The 21,399-nt window shown below is 41.4% G+C and overlaps 1 long non-coding RNA gene across 1 annotated transcript; it reads right to left on the minus strand.

Moving 5' to 3' along the window:
• Nucleotides 1–937: 937 nt before the first annotated feature.
• LOC134358104 (uncharacterized) lies at nucleotides 938–10,903 on the minus strand. Its single transcript, XR_010020806.1, has 3 exons — nucleotides 10,726–10,903; nucleotides 10,447–10,587; nucleotides 938–1,987 (listed from the first exon to the last, which is right to left on the minus strand). It is a non-coding gene; the product is annotated as an uncharacterized LOC134358104 (long non-coding RNA).
• Between the last annotated feature and the right edge of the window lie 10,496 nt (nucleotides 10,904–21,399).

Genomic DNA, 21,399 nt, shown 5'->3' on the forward strand with positions numbered 1-21,399 from the left:
ATTAATCAGACAATTTATTGTTTTTACAAAATGTATTGTTCGTGTTTTTACGGACTAGCCACGTTTAAAACTTACTTACGTATCCAGAGCACGCAGTTGCATGAAATCGATAATTTTTGATCTTCTGGTTAGCAGACAACATGGTGAGCTATTGCGGAGACTGCAGGCAGTAGACACGTTCTTGTCAATCACTAAATATATTTTGAACAGCAAAGCTACCCAGCATCTCAAGAAAATGGTATAGTTATAAGTGCGTATTTATAACTCCCCGGCAACGTGAAAATGTACGACTTATCCATCGATTCAAATTATAACACTTTTCGTAGGAAGTGAACAGCTGATCTGAATATAATCACATCTCACTAGGTCTGTGGCTTCTGTTTAGAGAAATTACGCAGAGGGCAAGTTCTTAAGAACATCCCTGCTGTGCAGAGTGAAAACCATGAACAAACCAAAGACAGAATTCATCTGTGTTTATGTATTATCGACAATGAAATCCTTGCCTTGTACGCGTTTCTTCATTATATTGTGAAAACTGCACCTTTCTTTTTTCTCTTTCCCCACTCACACCCCCCAACCAAAGCCTTCGCCATCTTTCCTCTGCGCATATTAAAATAACATTCGCCTGCACAAACTTAACCTGCGCCATCTTTGTTTCAATGTTCTTTCGCTGTTGAAATCAGCAAGAGAAATCACATTGATGGAATAAAAGCAGGGCCCACTTTGCTGCTGCCTCTCTCTGCGAGAATACTGTCTTCTCTCTACACATAAAAGGAAGTTAAACAGAAAGGAAACACTACAATTTTTTTCTCTGGGAAATATAACCTGGTGCAGACGAGGCAGATTGATATATGCTTCTCAGAGTAGGTGATGCGGCAGCTGCAATTCAGATAGGAGTAACAAGCCAATTAAAGTGCAAGATGAATTAATTTGCTGCTCTTTGGACTTAACCACTCAATATTTATTAGGATTTCAGTATAACTAATTTTATTAAATTAAATACAGAAAGAATGCTAAACTGCCTTTTTATTTTCCTTTTCTTTTTGGTTGTTTGAATACAGTGGGACTGATAAACAATAGGTATTTTGGGTGTCAGACACAAGCTGGCAAATATGGTAAAAGTCAGAGGCAATTGTGACAAAAGTTGGGCTCTGCTTCTAACACTGAGGAGACCTGACACACCGTGGAGCTGAAAGTGATTTTAAAAAATCTTGCAGATGATTTAGGAAAATATGACTGGCGCTTTGTCCAAATAAAAGACCATTAAATTAAGCCATTAGGAAGCCATCAAGTCACTCATGACGTTAGATTTTAGGATTGTTACAGATATGTTGCTTTGTAGTTATTGCCTACACTTTGCATTTGTGATGTGGAGCAAATCAGTTACTCATAAAGGCTTTCCACTGGTAGCTAATGCACTATTAAACTGGACCTCTTTTTTTCCACTCTATTATCAGAAGATTAAGATCTTGGACGTAAGAACGATAAAGCTGGTGGGATGGCGTGGACTTGGCTCAGCAGGATCAGATTGCCTGCCTGAGAGAGAATACATGAAAGAATTCTGCTACTGACAGGGGAAAGCTGGGCTGCGGAGAGTCCCTGCTGTTCGCCTGCTGGATATAAAGGGAGCCCAGCAGTCTGGTTTCCTTCATTTTCAACAGTATGTGCACTTCCCTTCCCCCATGACTTCTCGGCAACTTGTAGGAAAACATAGAGTTACGACTAGCTGGGATTGATAGACTCTGTGCCATACAACTCCAGCAGACCTGGGCACTATTGCCTGCATTACCCATACTGATTACAGAAATGGCTTATCAACAGGTTACACCTTCAAAAAAATCTCAGAGTAGTGATTTCCTTGCTTGATGACATCCCAGCAGAAATAGATGGTCAGAGGAATAGAGACAAAACCCTGGCGTGTCTCTCACATCTTCGTGCCATTCCAAGGTTCTTCACCCCCAGCGAAGTAGTTTTTGCCATGCTGCCACTGTAATACAGGAATCCAGCGTCACAGTAAGTGTACAGGAGCAGCCAATGATACTGATCAGATCATCTGTTTCAGAATCTGCAATGGTGGGATTACTCTGTACATCATGGTCTTAATTGCTCTTAATTGGAAAAAGCAGCTCTGAATACTTAATGTTCACCCAAGAAAGAAGGCAGGGTTTAACATTTTATCTGAAGACTTACTTGCGAGCTCGCCATATTACAATACTACAGGATTACAGTAGAGAGTCAATATTATGGTAGAGAGCTCTCAATATAAGACATGTGAGCAGAATTAGGCTATTTGGCCTATCGATTCTGCTCCCCACTCAATCATAGCTGATCCTTTGTTTGCCCCTCATCCAACTACCTGGCCTTCCCTCTGTAACCTTTGATGACATGTTCAATCAAGATCCTATCAACCTTTGCCTTAAATACACCCAACAACCTGCTCTCCACCACTGCCTATGGTAACAAATTCCACAAATTCACCAGGCTTTGGCTAAAGAAATGTCTCTGGATCTCTGTTTTGAAAGGGTGCCCCTCTATCCTGAGGCTGTGCCCTCTTGTCCTAGACTCTCCCACCATGGGAAACATCTTTTCCACATCTAATCTGTCTAGGCCTTTCAACATTCCAAAGGTTTCAATGATTTTCCCCCTCATCCTTCAGAATTCCAGCGAGTGCAGGCCCAGTGCTATCAAATGTTCCTCGTATGATAACCCTTTCATTCCCAAAATCATCCTTGTGAGCCTCCTCTGAACCCTTTCCAATGCCAGCAACACCTTTTAGATAAAGAGCCTAAAACTGTTCACAATACTCAAGGTGAGGCCTCAGTAGTGCCTTATAAAGCCTCAGCAACACATCCCTGCTCTTGAACGCTAGACCTCTTGAAATTAATGTACCAGTTAATAGGTTAATTGGTCATAGTAATTTGTTACATGATTAAGTTGGGGTTAAATTGGGGCTGGGTGGTGTGGCTCGACTTGAAGGGCTGGAAGGACATATTCTGTTCTGTATCTCTAAATAAATAAAATATTTAGAACACAGCACTGGACAGGTTATACAACAAAATGCTACAGCACTGGACAAGTTACAGATCAGAACTGTACAGCACTGGACAGGTTACAGATCAGAACGACACGGCACTGGACAGGTTATACAACAAAATGCTACAGCACTGGATAGAGCACAGAACTGTACAGCACTGGGCAGGTTATAGATCAGAACTGTACAGCACTGGGCAGGTTATAGATCAGAACTGTACAGCACTGGGCAGGTTACAGATCAGAACTGTACAGCACTGGGCAGGTTATAGATCAGAACTGTACAGCACTGGACAGGTTACAGATCAGAACTGTACAGCACTGGGCAGGTTATAGATCAGAACTGTACAGCACTGGGCAGGTTATAGATCAGAACTGTACAGCACTGGGCAGGTTATAGATCAGAACTGTACAGCACTGGGCAGGTTATAGATCAGAACTGTACAGCACTGGGCAGGTTATAGATCAGAACTGTACAGCACTGGGCAGGTTATAGATCAGAACTGTACAGCACTGGGCAGGTTATAGATCAGAACGATACAGCACTGGACAGGTTATAGAACAGAACGATACAGCACTGGATAGAGCACAGAACTGTACAGCACTGGGCAGGTTATAGATCAGAACTGTACAGCACTGGGCAGGTTATAGATCAGAACTGTACAGCACTGGGCAGGTTACAGAACAGAACGATACAGCACTGGATAGAGCACAGAACTGTACAGCACTGGGCAGGTTATAGATCAGAACTGTACAGCACTGGGCAGGTTATAGAACAGAACTGTACAGCACTGGGCAGGTTATAGATCAGAACTGTACAGCACTGGGCAGGTTATAGATCAGAACTGTACAGCACTGGGCAGGTTATAGATCAGAACTGTACAGCACTGGGCAGGTTATAGATCAGAACTGTACAGCACTGGACAGGTTATAGAACAGAACTGTACAGCACTGGGCAGGTTATAGAACAGAACTGTACAGCACTGGGCAGGTTATAGAACAGAAGAGTATGGCACTACACGGGTTATAGAGCAGAATGATACGGCACTGGACAGGTTATAGAACAGAATGATACAGCACTGGACAGGTTATAGAACAGAAGAGTACAGCACTGGACAGGTTATGCAACAGAATGATACAGCACTGGACAGGTTATAGAACAGAAGAGTATGGCACTACACGGGTTATAGAGAAGAATGATACGGCACTGGACAGGTTATAGAACAGAATGATACAGCACTGGACAGGTTATAGAACAGAAGAGTACAGCACTGGACAGGTTATGCAACAGAATGATACGGCACTGGACAGGTTATAGAACAGAATGATACAGCACTGGACAGGTTATAGAACAGAAGAGTACAGCACTGGACAGGTTATAGAACTGAACGATACAACACTGGACAGGTTATAGAACAAATGATACTGCACTGGACAGGTTATAGAACAGAACAGTACAGCACTGGACAAGTTATAGAACAGAACAGTACAGCACTGGACAGGTTATAGAACAGAATGATACAGCACTGGACAGGTTATAGAACAGAATGATACAGCACTGGACAGGTTATAGAACAGAAGAGTACAGCACTGGACAGGTTATAGAACAGAATGATACAACACTGGACAGGTTATAGAACAGAATGATACAGCACTGGACAGGTTATAGAACAGAAGAGTACAGCACTGGACAGGTTATAGAACTGAACGATACAACACTGGACAGGTTATAGAACAAATGATACTGCACTGGACAGGTTATAGAACAGAACAGTACAGCACTGGACAAGTTATAGAACAGAACAGTACAGCACTGGACAAGTTATAGAACAGAACGATACAGCACTGGACAGGTTGCTTGAACCGTGAGTTTGTGTTGATTTTGATGCCAATTTATACTAAATGCCCTCTTCCTGTGTATCATCCATATCCCTCCATTCCCTTAATATTCACGTGTTGGCTGAAAGCCTCTTGACCTCCACCAAACTCTTTGATTTCACCGCTATGCCTGGTATCCTATTCTAACTCCTTCCTATAATCGGACAACCAGTATTTTGGACAATTCTTCAAGTGTGGTCTGACTAAAGATTTATCCCACTACAGTATGACTTCCTTCCTTTCAGTGAACTATGCACCATGACCCCAGATCCCTCTGGACCCCAGTGCTATTAAGGGGCCTACCATTAACTGTATGCTTTCTCCTTGCATTTGACCTCTCATACTAACCCAGGTTAAACTCTGTCTGCCTCTCCTCTGCCCATAGCTTTAACTGATCTATATCCTGTTGTATTTGATAGTCCTTTACACTGTCACTCTCCACCAATCTTGGTGCCATCCATAAACTTGCTAATCCACCTGTCTACACTTTCATGCAAATCGTTGGTATATATCACAAACGACAGAGGTCCCACCACTGAATCTTGCGGAATTTCACTGGTCACAGACCTCCAGCCGGAATAATGGCCTTCCTCCCCTCTGTCTTCTATGGACAAGCCTGTAAATCACCCTGGACCCCATGCATCCTTATCTTATCAATCAACTTATCTTGAGGGAACTTATCAAACACGTATTTATGTAGATACAATTGACTCTGTTCTTTGTCACCTCCTCAATCAAGATTGTAGGTTTATCATATTTAAAACAAGTATCTGAGAAGGGTTTGAACTCACAACTTTCTGATTCAGGAGGAAAATACCTGCCCACTATAGTGCAGGTCACTCTATTCTCAGTGTTCCTCTTTAGCTCTACGTGAATGAGAAGCATCTTAAAATAAAATGCTGTGTTAAGTAATAATCCATCTGTATGCTGACAGCCATGATCCCTGGAATACCCAGCAGTATCACACATTTATGCTGTTGACTCTGCCTGTGGAGTAATATTGAGAGCTCAGATGTGCAGTTAGTTCAAGTAAACTAATTTCTTTGTGGCATTTACCAAGGGTTTTCCCTATTGTTCCCCCCTCTAGCTTCCTCCTTCCAGTGAAGGAACACCTTCTCCCAGAGTTGCTGTTGGATTCTCAATTGCTGTGTAGAAACTCCACAGTGTGTCAAATCCAAGACCAAAGTAGGAAGCATCATCAACCACTACATATGACCTTCAAAGCCTTCAAGATAGCTATGGCTGTATTGAAAATTCATCTCTTCTGCACAACTACTTGTTGTCATGCAAGCCATGGTGTTAACCACAGGTTCACCACAGAGCCAGTCGAATGCAGATTGGGTCAATGAAGGTTCTACCATTGCTCCCGTCATCTTCTCATCCTTCCTCACTGCAACTCTGGAAAGAAGCTGGTCTACAGAGCAAGTAAGGCACTACTCAATCTTCATTATCTCCACCTAAGAACCAGGAGACCCAACTCCAGTCAATGAAATTACAGCTTGCAATTACACTAGAATATGTACACACGCAAGGCAAGCTCCATGTCATCAATGGCTCCTTTAGTGCTGTTTCAATGGGCCATATGCAAAACATAGGGAAGTCAAATGATCTTTGTATTTGGAATTAGAATTGTTTTATTATTGTCATATGTATGAGTTGGACGATCAGCCATGATCATACTGAATGGCGGTGCAGGCTCGAAGGGCCGAACGGCCCACTCCTGCACCTATTTTCTATGTTTCTATGTACCAAGATACGGTGAAAAGCTTGTCTTGCATATCCTTCGTTACACAGCACATTAAGGTAGTACAAAGTAGAACAATAACAAAATGCAGAATAAAGCACAACAGCTGTCAAGAAGGTGCAGTTCAGGTGCAAGATCATAACCGGGTAGATTGTCGGGAGAAGAGTCTATCTTATCATACTGTAGAATCATTCAACTGTCTTATAGCAATGGGGTAGATGCTGCCTTTGTGTCTGTGGGAATGTGCTTTCAGGCCTTTGTTTCTTCTACCCAATGGGAGAGGGGAAAAGGGACCTTTACTCGGGCAGGGTAAGTATGGACATGGTCTGTTTCCATGATAAGTCCTCAACTCTTTGCAGTTTCGTGTGGGCAGGTGTCACGTGCAAAGCAGTTACCATACCAAGCCACAATGCACCCAGATAGAATTGAATTGAAAGGAATTGACTTTATTTCTTACATCCTTCACATACATGAGCAGTAAAAATCTTTACGTTATGTCTCTGTCTAAATGTGCGATGTGCAATTTATAGTAATTTATAATAAATAGTATGTCAACAGGACAGTCAATATAACATAGAAATAGAATCGTATCAGTCTGATGCCCTGGTGGAAGAAGCTGTCTCGGAGCCTGTTGGTCCTGGCTTTTATGCTGTGGTACCGTTTCCAGGATGGTAGCAGATGGAACAGTTTGTGGTTGGGGTGATTGGGGTCCCCAATGATCCTTCGGGCCTTTTTTACATGCCTTGTAAATGTCCTGAATCATGGGAAGTTTACATCTACAGATAGGCTGGGCTGTCCACACCATTCTCTGTAGAGACCTGCGATTAAGGGAGGTACAGTTCCCATACCAGACAGTGATGCAGCCAGTCAGGATGCTCTCAATTATGCCCCTGTAGTAAGTTCTTAGAATTTGGGGGCCCATACCAAACTTCCTCAACCGTCTGAGGTGAAATAGGCGCTGTTGTGCCTTTTTCACCACACAGCCGGTATGTACAGACCATGTGAGATCCTCAGTGATGCTTATGCTGAAGAACTTAAAGCTGTTCACCCTCTCAACCCCAGATCTATTGACGTCAATGGGGGTTAGCCTGTCTCCATTCCTCCTGTGATCCACAACCAGCTCCTTTGTTTTTGCAACATTGAGGGAGAGGTTGTTTTCTTGACACAACTGTGTCAGGATGATGACCTCCTCTCTGCAGGCTGCCTCCCTATCTGGCCGTCTGCCATTTTCGTTTTCTACTGGAGGATCAGCATTTCACAGCGTTCGTTGACCGCAAACCCCCCATGCACGCATGGCCAAAGCACCAGTCCCTTGGTCTGCGTGGCAGCAACACCACCAGGACGTCACTTCAGAATTCACAACCAACATGCTGCACGTCGAGGGGAAAAATAATGCTGTGGCTGTCTGCCTCTTGTGGCCCGCCGTCAATCGGGGTTGGCTGTGTCAGCATGGATGCTGACCAAGTTACTGATCCAGAGGTCCGGGCTTACAGGACAGCATTCACAGGCCTGTGGTTGGCTGATGTCAAGTCTGGGGATGCAGGTGCACTCACGCCACAGTGCCTGCAAACTGGAGGCATACTGTTTTTAACTCCAAACAATCTCCCAGATGTAATAGTGGCCAAAGGACCTAGGGTAATGGATGAATTGAAGGAAATTTATATTAGGCAGGAAATGGTGTTGGATAGGCTGTTGGGTCTGAAGGCTGATAAGTCCCCGGGACCTGATGGTCTGCATCCCCGGGTACTTAAGAAGGTGGCTTTAGAAATCGTGGACGCATTGGTAATCATTTTCTAATGTTCTATAGATTCAGGATCAGTTCCTGTGGATTGGAGGTTGGCTAATGTTGTCTCTCTCTTCAAGAAGGGAGGAAGAGAGAAAACAGGGAATTATAGACTGGTTAGCCTGACGTCGGTGGTGGGAAAGATGCTGGAAGCAATTATAAAAGATGAAATTACGACGCATCCGGATAGCAGAAACAGGATCGGTCCGAGTCAGCATGGATTTACGAAGGGGAAATTGTGCTTGACTAACCTTCTGGAATTTTTTGAGGATGTAACTATGAAAATGGACAAGGGAGAGCCAGTGGATGTAGTGTACCTGGACTTTCAGAAAGCCTTTGATAAAGTCCCACATAAGAGATTAGTGGGCAAAATTAGGGCACATGGTATTGGGGACAGAGTACTGACATGGATTGAAAATTTGCTGGCTGACAGAAAACAAAGAGTAGCGATTAACGGGTCCCTTTCAGAATGGCAGGCGGTGACCAGTGGGGTACCGCAGGTTTCAGTGCTGGGACCGCAGCTGTTTACAATATATATTAATGATTTAGATGAGGGAATTAAAAGTAACATTAGCAAATTTGTCAATGACACAAAGCTGGGTGGCAGTGTGAAATGTGAGGAGGATGTTATGAGAATGCAGGGTGACTTGGACAGGCTGGGTGAGTGGGCAGATGCATGGCAGATGCAGTTTAATGTGGATAAATGTGAGGTTATCCACTTTGGTGGTAGGAACAGGAAGGCAGATTATTATCTAAATGGAGTCAAGTTAGGAAAAGGGGAAGTACAACGAGATCTAGGCGTTCTTGTACATCAGTCACTGAAAGTAAGCATGCAAGTACAGCAGGCTGTGAAGAAAGCTAATGGCATGCTGGCCTTCATAACAAGGGGAATTGAGTATAAGAGCAAAAAGGTCTTTCTGCAGTTGTACAGGACACCTGGAGTACTGTGTGCAGATCTGGTCTCCAAATTTGAGGAAGGATATTCTTGCTATTGAGGGAGTGCAGCGTAGGTTCACACGGTTAATTCCCGGGATGGCGGGACTGTCATATGTCGAAAGATTGGAGCAACTGGGCTTGTCTACACTGGAATTTAGAAGGCTGAGAGGGGATCTTATTGAAATATATAAGACTATTAAGGGATTGGACACACTGGAGGCAGGAAACATGTTCCTGCTGATGGGTGAGTCCAGAACCAGAGGCCACAGTTTAAGAATAAGGGGTAGGCCATTTAGAACGGAGTTGAGGAAAAACTTTTTTACCCAGAGAGTGGTGGATATATATGGAATGCTCTGCCCCAGAAGGCTGTGGAGGCCAAGTCTCTGGATGCTTTCAAGAAAGAGATGAATAGAGCTCTTAAAGATAGCGGAATCAAAGGTTATGGGGATAAGGCAGGAACTGGATACTGATTGTGGATGATCAGCCATGATCACAGTGAATGGCGGTGCTGGCTCGAAGTGCCGAATGGCCTACTCTTGCACCTATTGTCTATTGTCCATTGTCTATTCACGGCCTCTCGCATCCAGATGGGAAGGCTTCACAGAAACAGGTTGCTTTAAAGCTTGGGAGATTTCCTGGTGGTGGCTGATGGAGTAACAGCAATCTGCCGTTGCTCCAACTTTAGTTATCGTACTATTTCCAATCTGTCTTGAAACTTCTTTTTTAAGTGTGATATTCTTTCATTATGACTACAAGGAGTGCCAGAGGTACTGAAAAGGATGATCTCCCTGCTTCTTTGGATTCTATAATGGATTTGCTGCAAAGTCATACACAATAAGCCTCTGAGAAGTTTCAACAATTAAGCTCTGAATTTAAACAAATAGATGGTAAATTGGATTATATTCAACAAACTCTTAATGAACACCATAAATGTATAAAAAAAAGAAGCAATTTTGTGGTCTGGACACAGAAGTGGAGGAATTGCAAAAACTTTGTGAAAAGCAATCGAAGTCCAATGAAAAGTTAGGACAGAAGATTATCAACCCGGAAAATAGAAGTAGAAGAAACAACTTACGGGTTCTGGGTCTCAAAGAATTAATTGAAGGTCATCATCCTATGGAATTTTTTGCAAACTTTTTGCAAGAATTATTTCCGGAAATTTTGACATCTTTGCCTATGATTGATCAAGTTCACAGTTCTCCCGTGTTTACATCTCCTAAGCGAGATAGACCAAGATCAGTAATAATCTGTTTTCATGAATTTAAAACAAAGGAATTGTTAATTCACGAATCTCGTCAAAGAGGCATGATTGACTATAATGGTCGTAAGATTAGAATTGTCGAAGATTACTCACCTGAGGTTATGCAGGAATGTGCTAAATTCAAAGAAGTTATGTCCGAGTTTTTTAACAAGGGTTTCAAGCCTTCCCTTTGCTACCCAGCCCGACTCAGAATCACACTTAAAGATGGATCTTTCGAATGGTTCAGTCCAACTGTTGAAGCACAGAGGTTTTTAAAATCCGAAGGCTAGCTGTTTAATTTGTCTTTACATGAAGACACAATTAAATGAGAAATTTTCAATTCACGGATCCGTCGAAGGGGCGTGATTGGTTATAGGTTGGAATATTAAGATTCTCAAAGGTTATTCGCTTGAGGTTATGCAGGAACATGCTAAATTTAAACAAGCTTTGTTGGATTTTTTTAACAAGGGTTTCAAGCCGCCTCCTGGCTATCCAGTTTGACTGAGAATCTCATTAAGGATGGATCCTTCGGATGGTTTCGTTTGAATGCTGAAGCACAAAATTTTGGCTAACTGTTTTGTCTGTTTTTTCATGAAGGTATAAGATTAATGTTTAATGTCTTTCTGTATGAATACTTGCATCTTTTACTTTTGGTAAACCTTTGTAACCAATTTCCTTTTGTATTTTTTAATACTTTAATTTTGATATACGAGAATTGAATTTCTTGTTTGGATATTGTTTTGTCTAGGTTGGAATATAAATAACCTTGAAACTAATTGGAGCGATCACCAGGTTTTTTGGGGAGTTGTCCGTAGTTGTAGATGCTGGCTTTCTATTGGTCGGCCTTCTTTCTTTGGGAGGTGGGTGGGGGTATGGTTTTTTTTATCAGAAGCTGTTTTCAAATTTTTAGCTAACTTTTGTTGCTCGGTTACCATTTCTCAAGGTTTGTGGGTTGGTTTTAACTTATATTTTAACCCTTCGTTCAAATATTATTAAAAATGGACCAAACTATTAATTAACTCAGTTTTAACTTGAAAGGGTTAAATCACCTTGTTAATCATAATAAGAATTTTGCTAAAATTAGGAAATTTAAGGTCCCTATTATTTTCTTACAAAAAACTCAAATACGCTCACTCACATGTGATAATTTACATTTTTTTAGCCGTTGGAATAGACTTTGTTTTCATTCTTCTTTTCAGGCCAAATCTAGAGGAGTTTTGATTCTTATAGATAATACATTTTCCTTTGTCCAACATAAAGCAGTGTCTGATACCAATGGAGGTTTTGTTATAGTTTCAGGAAAACTAGATAATAAATTAATAGTATTTGCCAATGTGTATGCCCCAAATGTAGACGATCCAGGATTCTTTGAGCATTTCTTTTTTCGTTTTTACCAGATCTGAGTCTTTATTCTCCGGTGATGGGAGGATATTTTAACTGTTGGCTAGACCCAATTTTAGACCAATCATCTTCTAAACCAGCATCTCTTAATAAATCAGCCTTGTTTATTCGATCTTTTTTATTGAAGTGTGGTATTGTTGCTGTTTGGCATTTTTTACATCCTTTAGATAGGGAGTACTCATTTTTCCCCCATGTGCATCATACATGTTCCAGGATTGATTATTTTTTTATCGATAGTCAAATGATTTCGTCAGTTCGTTCCTGTGAATATAAAGAGATTGCTGTCTCAGATCATGCTCCTGTATTTCTATCCTTAAATCTCTCTGGTCTTCCTCAAACAAACAGATTTTGACGTTTTAATACAACTTTGTTATCTGATAAGGAATTTAAAAAATTTCTAGAGAGGCATATTATTTCATTTTTTGAAGAGAATAAAAAGGAAGAGACTTCTAATCTTATTGTATGGGATACTTTCAAGGCCTGTATTAGAGGACAAATTATTCCTTATACTGCGAGTGTTAAGAATAAAGCTAACAGAGAAAGAACTGAATTAACCACGCCAATCAATTGAAACAATTAGATCAAAAATATGCTATAGCTCCAGGTCCTGTTTTATATAAAAGACGTGTTGAAGTTAAAACGAAATATGATCTTCTGTTAACATATCCAATTGAAACTCAACTTCTTAAAGATAAAACTCAATTTTATATTCACAGAGATAAATCAGGCAAAGTATTGGCCAGCCAGTTTAAAAACTTCTGTAGTTAAACAACAAATTAAAGAAATTTGTAAAACTAATGGTGATAGGACAACTGGTCACTCTGAAATAAATGATACCTTTAGAGAATTCTATTCTAAACTTTATAGTTCTAATTCCCCTAAAGATAATACTGTAATGAATAATTTTCTAGATCAATTAAGTATCCCTGCACTTTCTACAGATAGGGCTCCGGGTCCAGATGGATTTTCGGGAGAATTTTATAAGGCTTTTTCCTCGTTAATTATACCGCAGTTACACTTAGTCTTTTTGGATTCTTTCAAATTGGGTAGTTTGCCTCAATCTTTCTATGAAGCTTCTATTTGGCTTATCCTAAAAAAGAAAAAGGACCCAAATGAATGCTCTTCATATAGACCAATTTCATTACTCAATGTTGATACTAAAATCCTTTCTAAAGTTCTGGCTCGTAGGATTGAAAATATTTTACCTTCTATTATTTCTGATGATCAGACTGGATTTATTAAAAACTGACATTCCCATTTTAATATAATCCATGTATTAAATGTTATTTACTTTCCCATGTCGAGCTCTATGACGACCTACCGATGCTCACCACTAAAATCGAGGCGAGAAGACTGCAACTAGTGGGGCACTGTCTACGACACCCCGAGCTACCTGCCAGCCCAGTCATCATAGGGGAGCCCAAACATGGGAGGATGAACCCTGGGTGCCCTCCCAAGACTATGGTCAGCACGGCCCTAGAAGACAGCGGCGCGGCTAATGTAGATGAACTGAACACACTGATGAGGGAGAGGGAGAAGTGGAGAGTCCATTATCGTGCCTGACGCCGGCCCCCAAGGCCTGAGTCGACGTGCTAGTAGTAGTAGTAATAGTGCTCTCCATCTTAGGACATATCGGAATGTGTGGTATCCTTCGATGCTGAGAAGGCCTTCGATCGGGTTGAATGGAATTATTTATTTAAAACCTTAGAAAAATTTAATTTTGGACCAGATTTTATTCAATGGATTATATTACTTTATCTATCTCCTTCTGCTCGGGTTCTTACTAATTTTCAAAATTCCAAACCATTTAAACTTCACCGTGGAACTAGACAAGGTTGTTTGTTGAGTCCTTTGCTCTTTGATTTAGCTTCAGAGCTCCTAGCCATTGCTTTTCGAGAATCTAATGATACCTGTGGTATTTTAAGGAGAGGTATTACTCACAAAATTCCGCTTTACGCTGATGATATATTGCTTTTTATCTCTAATGTTGAGACTTTGTTACCTTGCGTACTTTCTTTACTCTCCTGTTTTAGCCAGTTTTTAGGATGTAAATTGAACTTACATAAGAGTGAATTATTTCCTTTAAATAATTTGGTATCAATTAATACTAATCTCCCTTTTAAAATTGTAAGGAATCAATTTACTTATTTGGGTGTAACAGTCACTAAAAATTACAAACACCTGTTTAAAGAAAACTTCCTTACTTTATTGAACCATGTAAAAAGGATATCATTAAATTGATCACCTCTTTCAGTATCGTTGATTGGACGAATTAATTCTATTAAAATGAATATTCTATCTAAATTTATATATCTTTTTCAGGCTTTACCCATTATTATTCCTACATCCTTTTTTGACTCTCTTGATTCTACTTTGTCGTCTTATAAATGGAAAAGTAAATGTCCTCGATTAAATAAAGTTCATCCTCAAAAATCTAAAAAGTCTGGAGGTTTAGCCTTACTTAATTTTAGGTTTTATTACTGGGCAGTTAATATACGTATCTTACGTTTTGGCTATATTATATTAATTGTGTAGACCGTCTGGTATGGGTTTCTTTAGAAGCTAACTCTGTTAATAAATTCTCTATTATTTTTCTTCTTGGATCCTCACTTCCTTTATTTGTAAGTAAACTAACTGATAATTTAATAGTTAAACATACTCTGAGGATCTGGATACAATTTAGAAAACACTTTGGTTTATTGAGATTTTCCCTTTCAAGTCCCACTTATTCTAACTTACTTTTAAACCCTCCATGGCTGATTTAGTTTTAAAAGAATGGGACAGGTTGGGTATTAAATGTTTTGAGGATCTGTTTGTTGGAGGAAATCTTTTTTCATTTGAGCAATTGTCAGCTAAATATAGCTTACCCAAAACTCACTTTTTTAGATATTTACAAATCAGAGACTTTCTAAGATCCCAATTATGCACATTTCCTATAAGCTCAGATAAGAACTTACTAGACGTAATTTTTAATTTGACACCTTTCCATAATGGTTCAATATCTAATATTTATGGTATGTTACTGCAGACGAGGAATGTTCCTTTAGACAAAATTAAGAATCTCTGGGAACAAGATTTACAGACATCAATATCTGAGGAAACTTGGAATGAAATATTTAAACTGGTTCATACTTCATCGTTATGTGCTCGCCATTCCCTCATACAATTTAAGGTGGTACATAGAGTCCATATGACTAAAGATAAGATATCTCGTTTTTATTCGGATATATCTCCCTACTGTGACAGATGTAATAACGGAGAAGCTTCATTAATTCATATGTTTTGGACTTGTCCGAGTCTCGAAAAATATTGGAAGGAAGTTTTTCAAACTTTCTCTTTACTTTTCAAAGTCAATTTTAAGCCTGATCCTCTGACGGCCCTATTCGGTATTGTTACAGGACAAGGTATCAAGCTGAAGTCATCTGATTAACATATTTTGCCTTTAGCTCTCTTATAGCTAGGAGGGCCCTCTTGTTTGAATGGAAAGATGTTTTTCCTCCTACTCATGCTCAATGGTTATGCAACGCTATGTCATGCTTAGATTTAGAGAAGACTCGTTGTTCAATTTCTGAATCTCGTCAAGACTTTCAAACATTGTGGGGACCTTTTCTGAATTATTTTCAAAACCTTCAATTCATTGTCTAAATTCAGATGTTGGCTATTATTATTTTTTATTATATGAGAAGGTATTTACCTTTTTTCTCCTTAATAAGCAGCAATGGGTCTTGGTAGGGGTTCGATTCTTTTTTGTAATAAATTAGTATATTTCAATATAACTATTGATTAACTTACATGAATACGGGGTAATAAGATTGTTATTATGAATAGATATAATGTAATTGTTAATTTCTTTAATCTTTTTTGACCTTTACTATATACTTTCTTGTACTCTGTATTCTTCTATGTAGAAACTAATAAAAATATTGGAAAGAAAAAAGCCCGTGTGACACAGCCTGAGGGAGGCTGTGTGAGACTGAAGTACATCCTGTGTTATATCTCAGGCAAAAATTAGCCATCAGCACCTTTTGAGGTCCCTGACTGACGGTTTGACCTTCTCAATGTAGACCCGGTTGGTCCTCTTCCGCCCCCCCCCCCCACCGCAGTTTCATGCATCTCCTTACCATGGGGGACCATACCACCAGTGGCCAGATGTTGTCCCTCTAGCATCGATGATGGCTGACTTGACATTCATCAACAGCTGGGTCGCTTGGTTCAGCACCCCATCAAATATTTCTTCCGACTGCAGTCCCCAATTCACATCAGCCCTCTGGGCCACAATGGCCCAAAACCTTACAGTTAAATTGCATCACACACCATAGCATATCACCCACAGTCCAATGAGCGGTTTCACCGTTCCTTAAAGGCTGCTCTGACGACTTCACTGATGGATGAGTGTTGGCATGATCATCTCCCAAGTATCTTGTTGGGTCTGAGAACAATTGCAAAACAGAACCTGCAGTCCCCTGCAACTCAGTTGGTGTACAGGCAGCTGGGAGATTTTGTTCCTGTCTCCACAACTGCCGGGTCGGAAGCTCTGCAGCGCTCTGTCCTCCTCAGTAAACTCGAATTCTATTACACCTATTCCTACCTCCTGTCATGGCGTACAGCACCACTGGGTCCAGTCGACCTTCATTCTACCGCGTTCATTTTTAATATGATGTACATCAGCACGCTTTTAAACCCCTTTACGATGGCCCATTCCGTGTTTTGGAATGAGATGAAAAGACTTCTGTTGTAGATAGACAGGAAGGGTAAATTTTAATGTATTTCTGTATATCACCTTAGGCTGGCTCTGGATAGTTCCACTATCATACTCCCTGCATCGAGACATAGCCACGTGTGTGTCAGCACACCTCTGGACAAGACTAAGGCACCTGCAGTTACTCCGACCAAAGCCAGGCCAGTACTAGCACAATGCTACTTTTAGCGGATTCTCGGAGTGCATGTGCAGGTAAGGTAAGGGGTGACAGGTGACAGATTGTTCATAATAGAAACAGTTCTGCATCATTTACAAACACCACCATTGAGGTGTTGTGTTCACTATAAGAGATGGTGTCTGTGTAAAGTGACTGCTTTTGTTTTGTTTGTAATGGAAGTAAAGGACTACGACTTTTGTTAAGCATGTAAAATGAATCATATATTTTATTCACAAAATCCTACAGTGTATAGAGAAAATAGAAGAGAGGAAAGAATACACCCTATAGCACACCAGCACTGAGTGGGCGGCAAGTGGAGATGTCCTTGCCCTGTCTCACGTACGGCCTCCTGTCAGAGAAGAAGATCGTGATCCGCCAGCCTGTGGGTTCTGAATGTTAAGTTTAGAAAGTTTCTCTTGCAGAGGCTCTGGGATCTTGGTATTGAAGAGAATTCTGACATATACAGCAAGGGAGCTGAGGCACTGCCGTATGAGCTCCAGACCCGTGTTAACTGCATCATCTACAGAGCTGTTTGTTCTGTAGGCAAACTGCAACGGATCTAGAAATTCTGGAGTTATGGATTTAAGAAATGAAGTAACCAGTCTTTCAAAAGTCTTCATTATGACTGTAATCATTGAGTCCAGTAATCTTTGGTTTTTTTTTGGTGACTGGAATAACAACAGATTACATGAAACATGTTGGAACAGTGCATAGTTTAAGAGACTGTAGACATATGGTCAGTGCAGTGTTTAAGGATGGCAGGGGAGACAGAGTAAGGACCAGCAACCTCCTTGATATTTTGCATTCTGAATTTAAGTACCTTAAGTTTGCAGCAGGACTTGGACAAATTTGAAGAATTGGCAAAAAGTGGCAGATGGAATACGGTGCTGGGAAATGTATGATAATGCATTTTGGTAAAAGGAACAATAGTGCAGACTATAATTTAAATGGGGAGAAAATTCAAACATCGGAGGTGCAAGGAGATTTAGGAGTTTTTATGCAAGATTTTCAGAAGGTTAATTCACAGGATGAGTCTGTGGTAAAGAAGGCAAATACAATTGTTGGCATTTATTTCAAGGGGAATAAAATATAAAAACAAGGAGATAGTGCTGAGGCTTTATAAGACACTAGTCAGGCTGCACTTGGAGTATTGTTAACAGTTTTGGGCCCCATATCTCAGAAAGGATGTATTGTCTTTGGAGAGAATCCTGAGGAGTTTCTCGAGGATGATTCCAGGAATGAAGGGGTTAACATTTGAGGAGCGTTTGGCAGCTTTGGGCCTGTACTCACTGGAATTTAAAAGAATATGTGGGGATCTCATTGAAACCTACCGAATGTTGAAAGGACTAGATTAGTTTAGGTTAGATTATGAGGACACTCAGCCCTCGTTTATTGTCATTTAGAAATGCATGCATTAAGAAATGATACAATGTTCCTCCAGAGTGATATCACAAAAAAAACAGGACAAACCAAAGACTAACACTGACAAGACCACATAATTATAACATATAGTTATAGCAGTGCAAAGCAATACCATAATTTGATAAAGAACAGACCATGGGCACAGTTAAAAAAAGGTCTCCAAGTTCCGATCGACTCTCGATAGTCCCGATAGTAGGTGGCAAAAGGGAGAAACTCTCCCTGCCATAAACCTCCAGGCACCGACAACTGCCGATGCATTGGAAGCACCCGACCACAGCCGACTCTGAGTCTGTCCAAAAACTTTGAGTCTCCGACACCAAGCACAGAGCACCATCTCTGCCGAGCGCTTTGACCCTGGCCTCGGCCACCGAGCAACAAGCAAAGCCGAGGACTCGGGGCCTTCTCCTCCAGAGACCCTGGATCACACAGTAGCAGCGGCAGCAATAGGGTGGATGTGGAGAGGATATTTCCTCTGGTGAGGGTATCCAGAACTAGAGGGCACAACCTCAAAATTGAGGGGCAATGTTTTAGGACAGAAGTAAGGAGGAATTTTTTTTGGCCAAAGAGAGGTTTGCCACAGACTGCGGTATGTTAAAAGCGGAAGTTGATAGATTCCTGATTGGTTGGAGCATCAAAAGATATGGTGTATGGGGCTGAATGGGATCCAGGATCAGCCATAATGAAATGGTGGAGCAGACTTGATGGTCTGAATGGCTTGGTTCTGCTCCTATATCTTATGGTCTGATGGTGTAAGGAGTACAAGCTAGAAGGTGATAGGTGAAGCCAAGTGAGGGGAAAGTAATGTGAGAACCTGGGAGGTGATAGGTAGGAGAAGTAAAGGGCTGAAGACGAAGGAATTTGATAAGAGAGGAGAGTGAACCATGGGAGAAAGAAAAAGAGGAGAGGCTCTAGAGGGAGGTGATAGGCAGGTGAGAAGAAGAAAAGAGATAAGAGGAGGCCCGGAAAGGGGAATGGAAGAAGAGAGATGGGGGAGGGGAGAAATGATTAGAAGTTAGAGTAATTGGTGTTCATGCTGACAGGTTGGAGGCTACCTAGCAGACAGAATATGAGGTGTTGCTCCACAACATGAGAGTGGCCTCATCATGGTAATAGAGGAGTCCATGGACTGATATATCATAATATCTTTACCTTCCCCTCGCACTCCGCTCTCTGTGATTCCCTTGTTCGTTCATCCCTCCCCAGTGATCTTTCTCCTGGCACTTGATCCTGCAAGCAGGAAAAGTGTTACACCTGTCCATTCACCTCTTCCCTCATCTCCATTCAGTCCTTCCAGGTGAGGCGAAACTTCACCTGTGAGTCTGCTGGGATCATCTACCGTATCTGGTGCAGCTGGTGTGGCTCCTCTATGTCGGTGAAGCCCACCATAGATTGGGGAACTGCTTTTTCGAGCACCTTTGTTCTGTCCACAACCAACAGCATTTCCTGATGGCCAACCATTTTGATTCGAATCTCCATTCCCATTCCAACATGGCTTCCTCTATTGCCATGATGAAGTTACTCTCAGATTTGAGGAGTAACACCTTATATTCTGTCTGGATAGTCTCCAGCCTAATGGCATGAACATTGACTTCTCGAGCTTCCAGTAATTTCTACCACACCCACCCTCTCTCTTCTTCCACTCCATATTATGGGTCCCCCTTACCTTTTCTCTTCCCCTCGCCTGCCTATCTCCTCCCTCTGGAGCCCCTCCTCCTTCCTTTTCTCCCATGATCCACTCTCCTTTTCTGTAAGATTCCTTCTTCTTCAGCCCTTTACCTTTTCCACCGATCACCTCACTTCGTTTCCCCTCTCCCAACCACCACCTTCCCCTCACCTGATTTCACCTGTCACCTTCCACCTTGTTCTCCTTCCCCTCCCCCCACCTTCATATTCTGCATTCTTCCCCCCTTCCTTTCCAGTCCTGGTGAGTGGAATCAAAGCAGTCCTGGCATCTCTGTGGCTTTACCAGAACATATTATTAGAACTTTATTAGTGAACTTGGTGGTTTTCAGTTTTTGCCTGTAGCAGGAATGAGCTGGATCATAGCATGGTCAGAAAGTCCAAGGGGTCACAGGATGTGGTGTGACAGGCATCTTTAATCAAGCTGTAGCAATGATGCAGAATGTTACCTCTCTAGTAGCACATTTAATCTGTTAGTTAAAAGAGGGAAGTTCTTGGTTTAAAGTAGCATCGTTAAAATCGCCTGTGATAATAACAAGAGTCCAGATAGGCTTTTTCTGCCTCTGTAATTTGATGAGCAAGCACTTGTTATGCCTCGCGCACTTTAGCTTGTGGGGTTATGTACACACCAGCCAAAATGACAGACATAAATTCTCAAGTAGAATAAAAGGGTTTGCAATTGAGGAATATAGCTTCAGGGTTAGCTATACAATGTTGAAAACCTCATTGACACTCTATAACCTCTTCATGGTTCTATAAGCTATTTATGACTCTGTAGTCTTGTCATGACTAAACTGTATAACATCCTCTTGTCCTACCGTCATCTCTAGTTCTGACCTCTTCATCATTCCCAATCTTAAGTCCTCCACTTTTGACATCTGTGCCTTTATCTGCTGACTGAAGCTCCAGAACTGTTTCCTGAGACCTGTTTGCTCCTCTCCATCTTTTAGATGCCCCTCCAATCCTTCTCTTTTTCCCAGCTTTTAGAGAGTGTGACAAATATCTCTTCCATGTTCCGCAATTGAGTGTTATTCATCGATTGAGTGTGGAGTTGGCCCTCCCAGCGCTTTGAGCCACGTCACCCCAGCAACCCCACAACCCCAATCTTACCCTAACCTAATCACAGAATAATTTACAGTGACCAATTAACCTACCCTTTGGTATGCCTTTTGCAGGAAACCAGAGAGCACCCGGGGAAAACCCACATGTTCCATGGGGAGGACGTACAGAGACTCCTTACAGAAAGGTGCCAAAATAGCTTTGCGCTAACAGCTACACCAAGCAGCGCCTGTGGCTCAGTAATGTGTCACAAGGTCTCTGCCCTGTCTTCGGTAATGTGTCACAAGGTCTCTAATGCAGTTCAATATTC

This window comes from Mobula hypostoma, chromosome 17 (genome assembly GCF_963921235.1).
Source record: "Mobula hypostoma chromosome 17, sMobHyp1.1, whole genome shotgun sequence".
Taxonomy (NCBI): Eukaryota; Metazoa; Chordata; class Chondrichthyes; order Myliobatiformes; family Myliobatidae; genus Mobula; species Mobula hypostoma.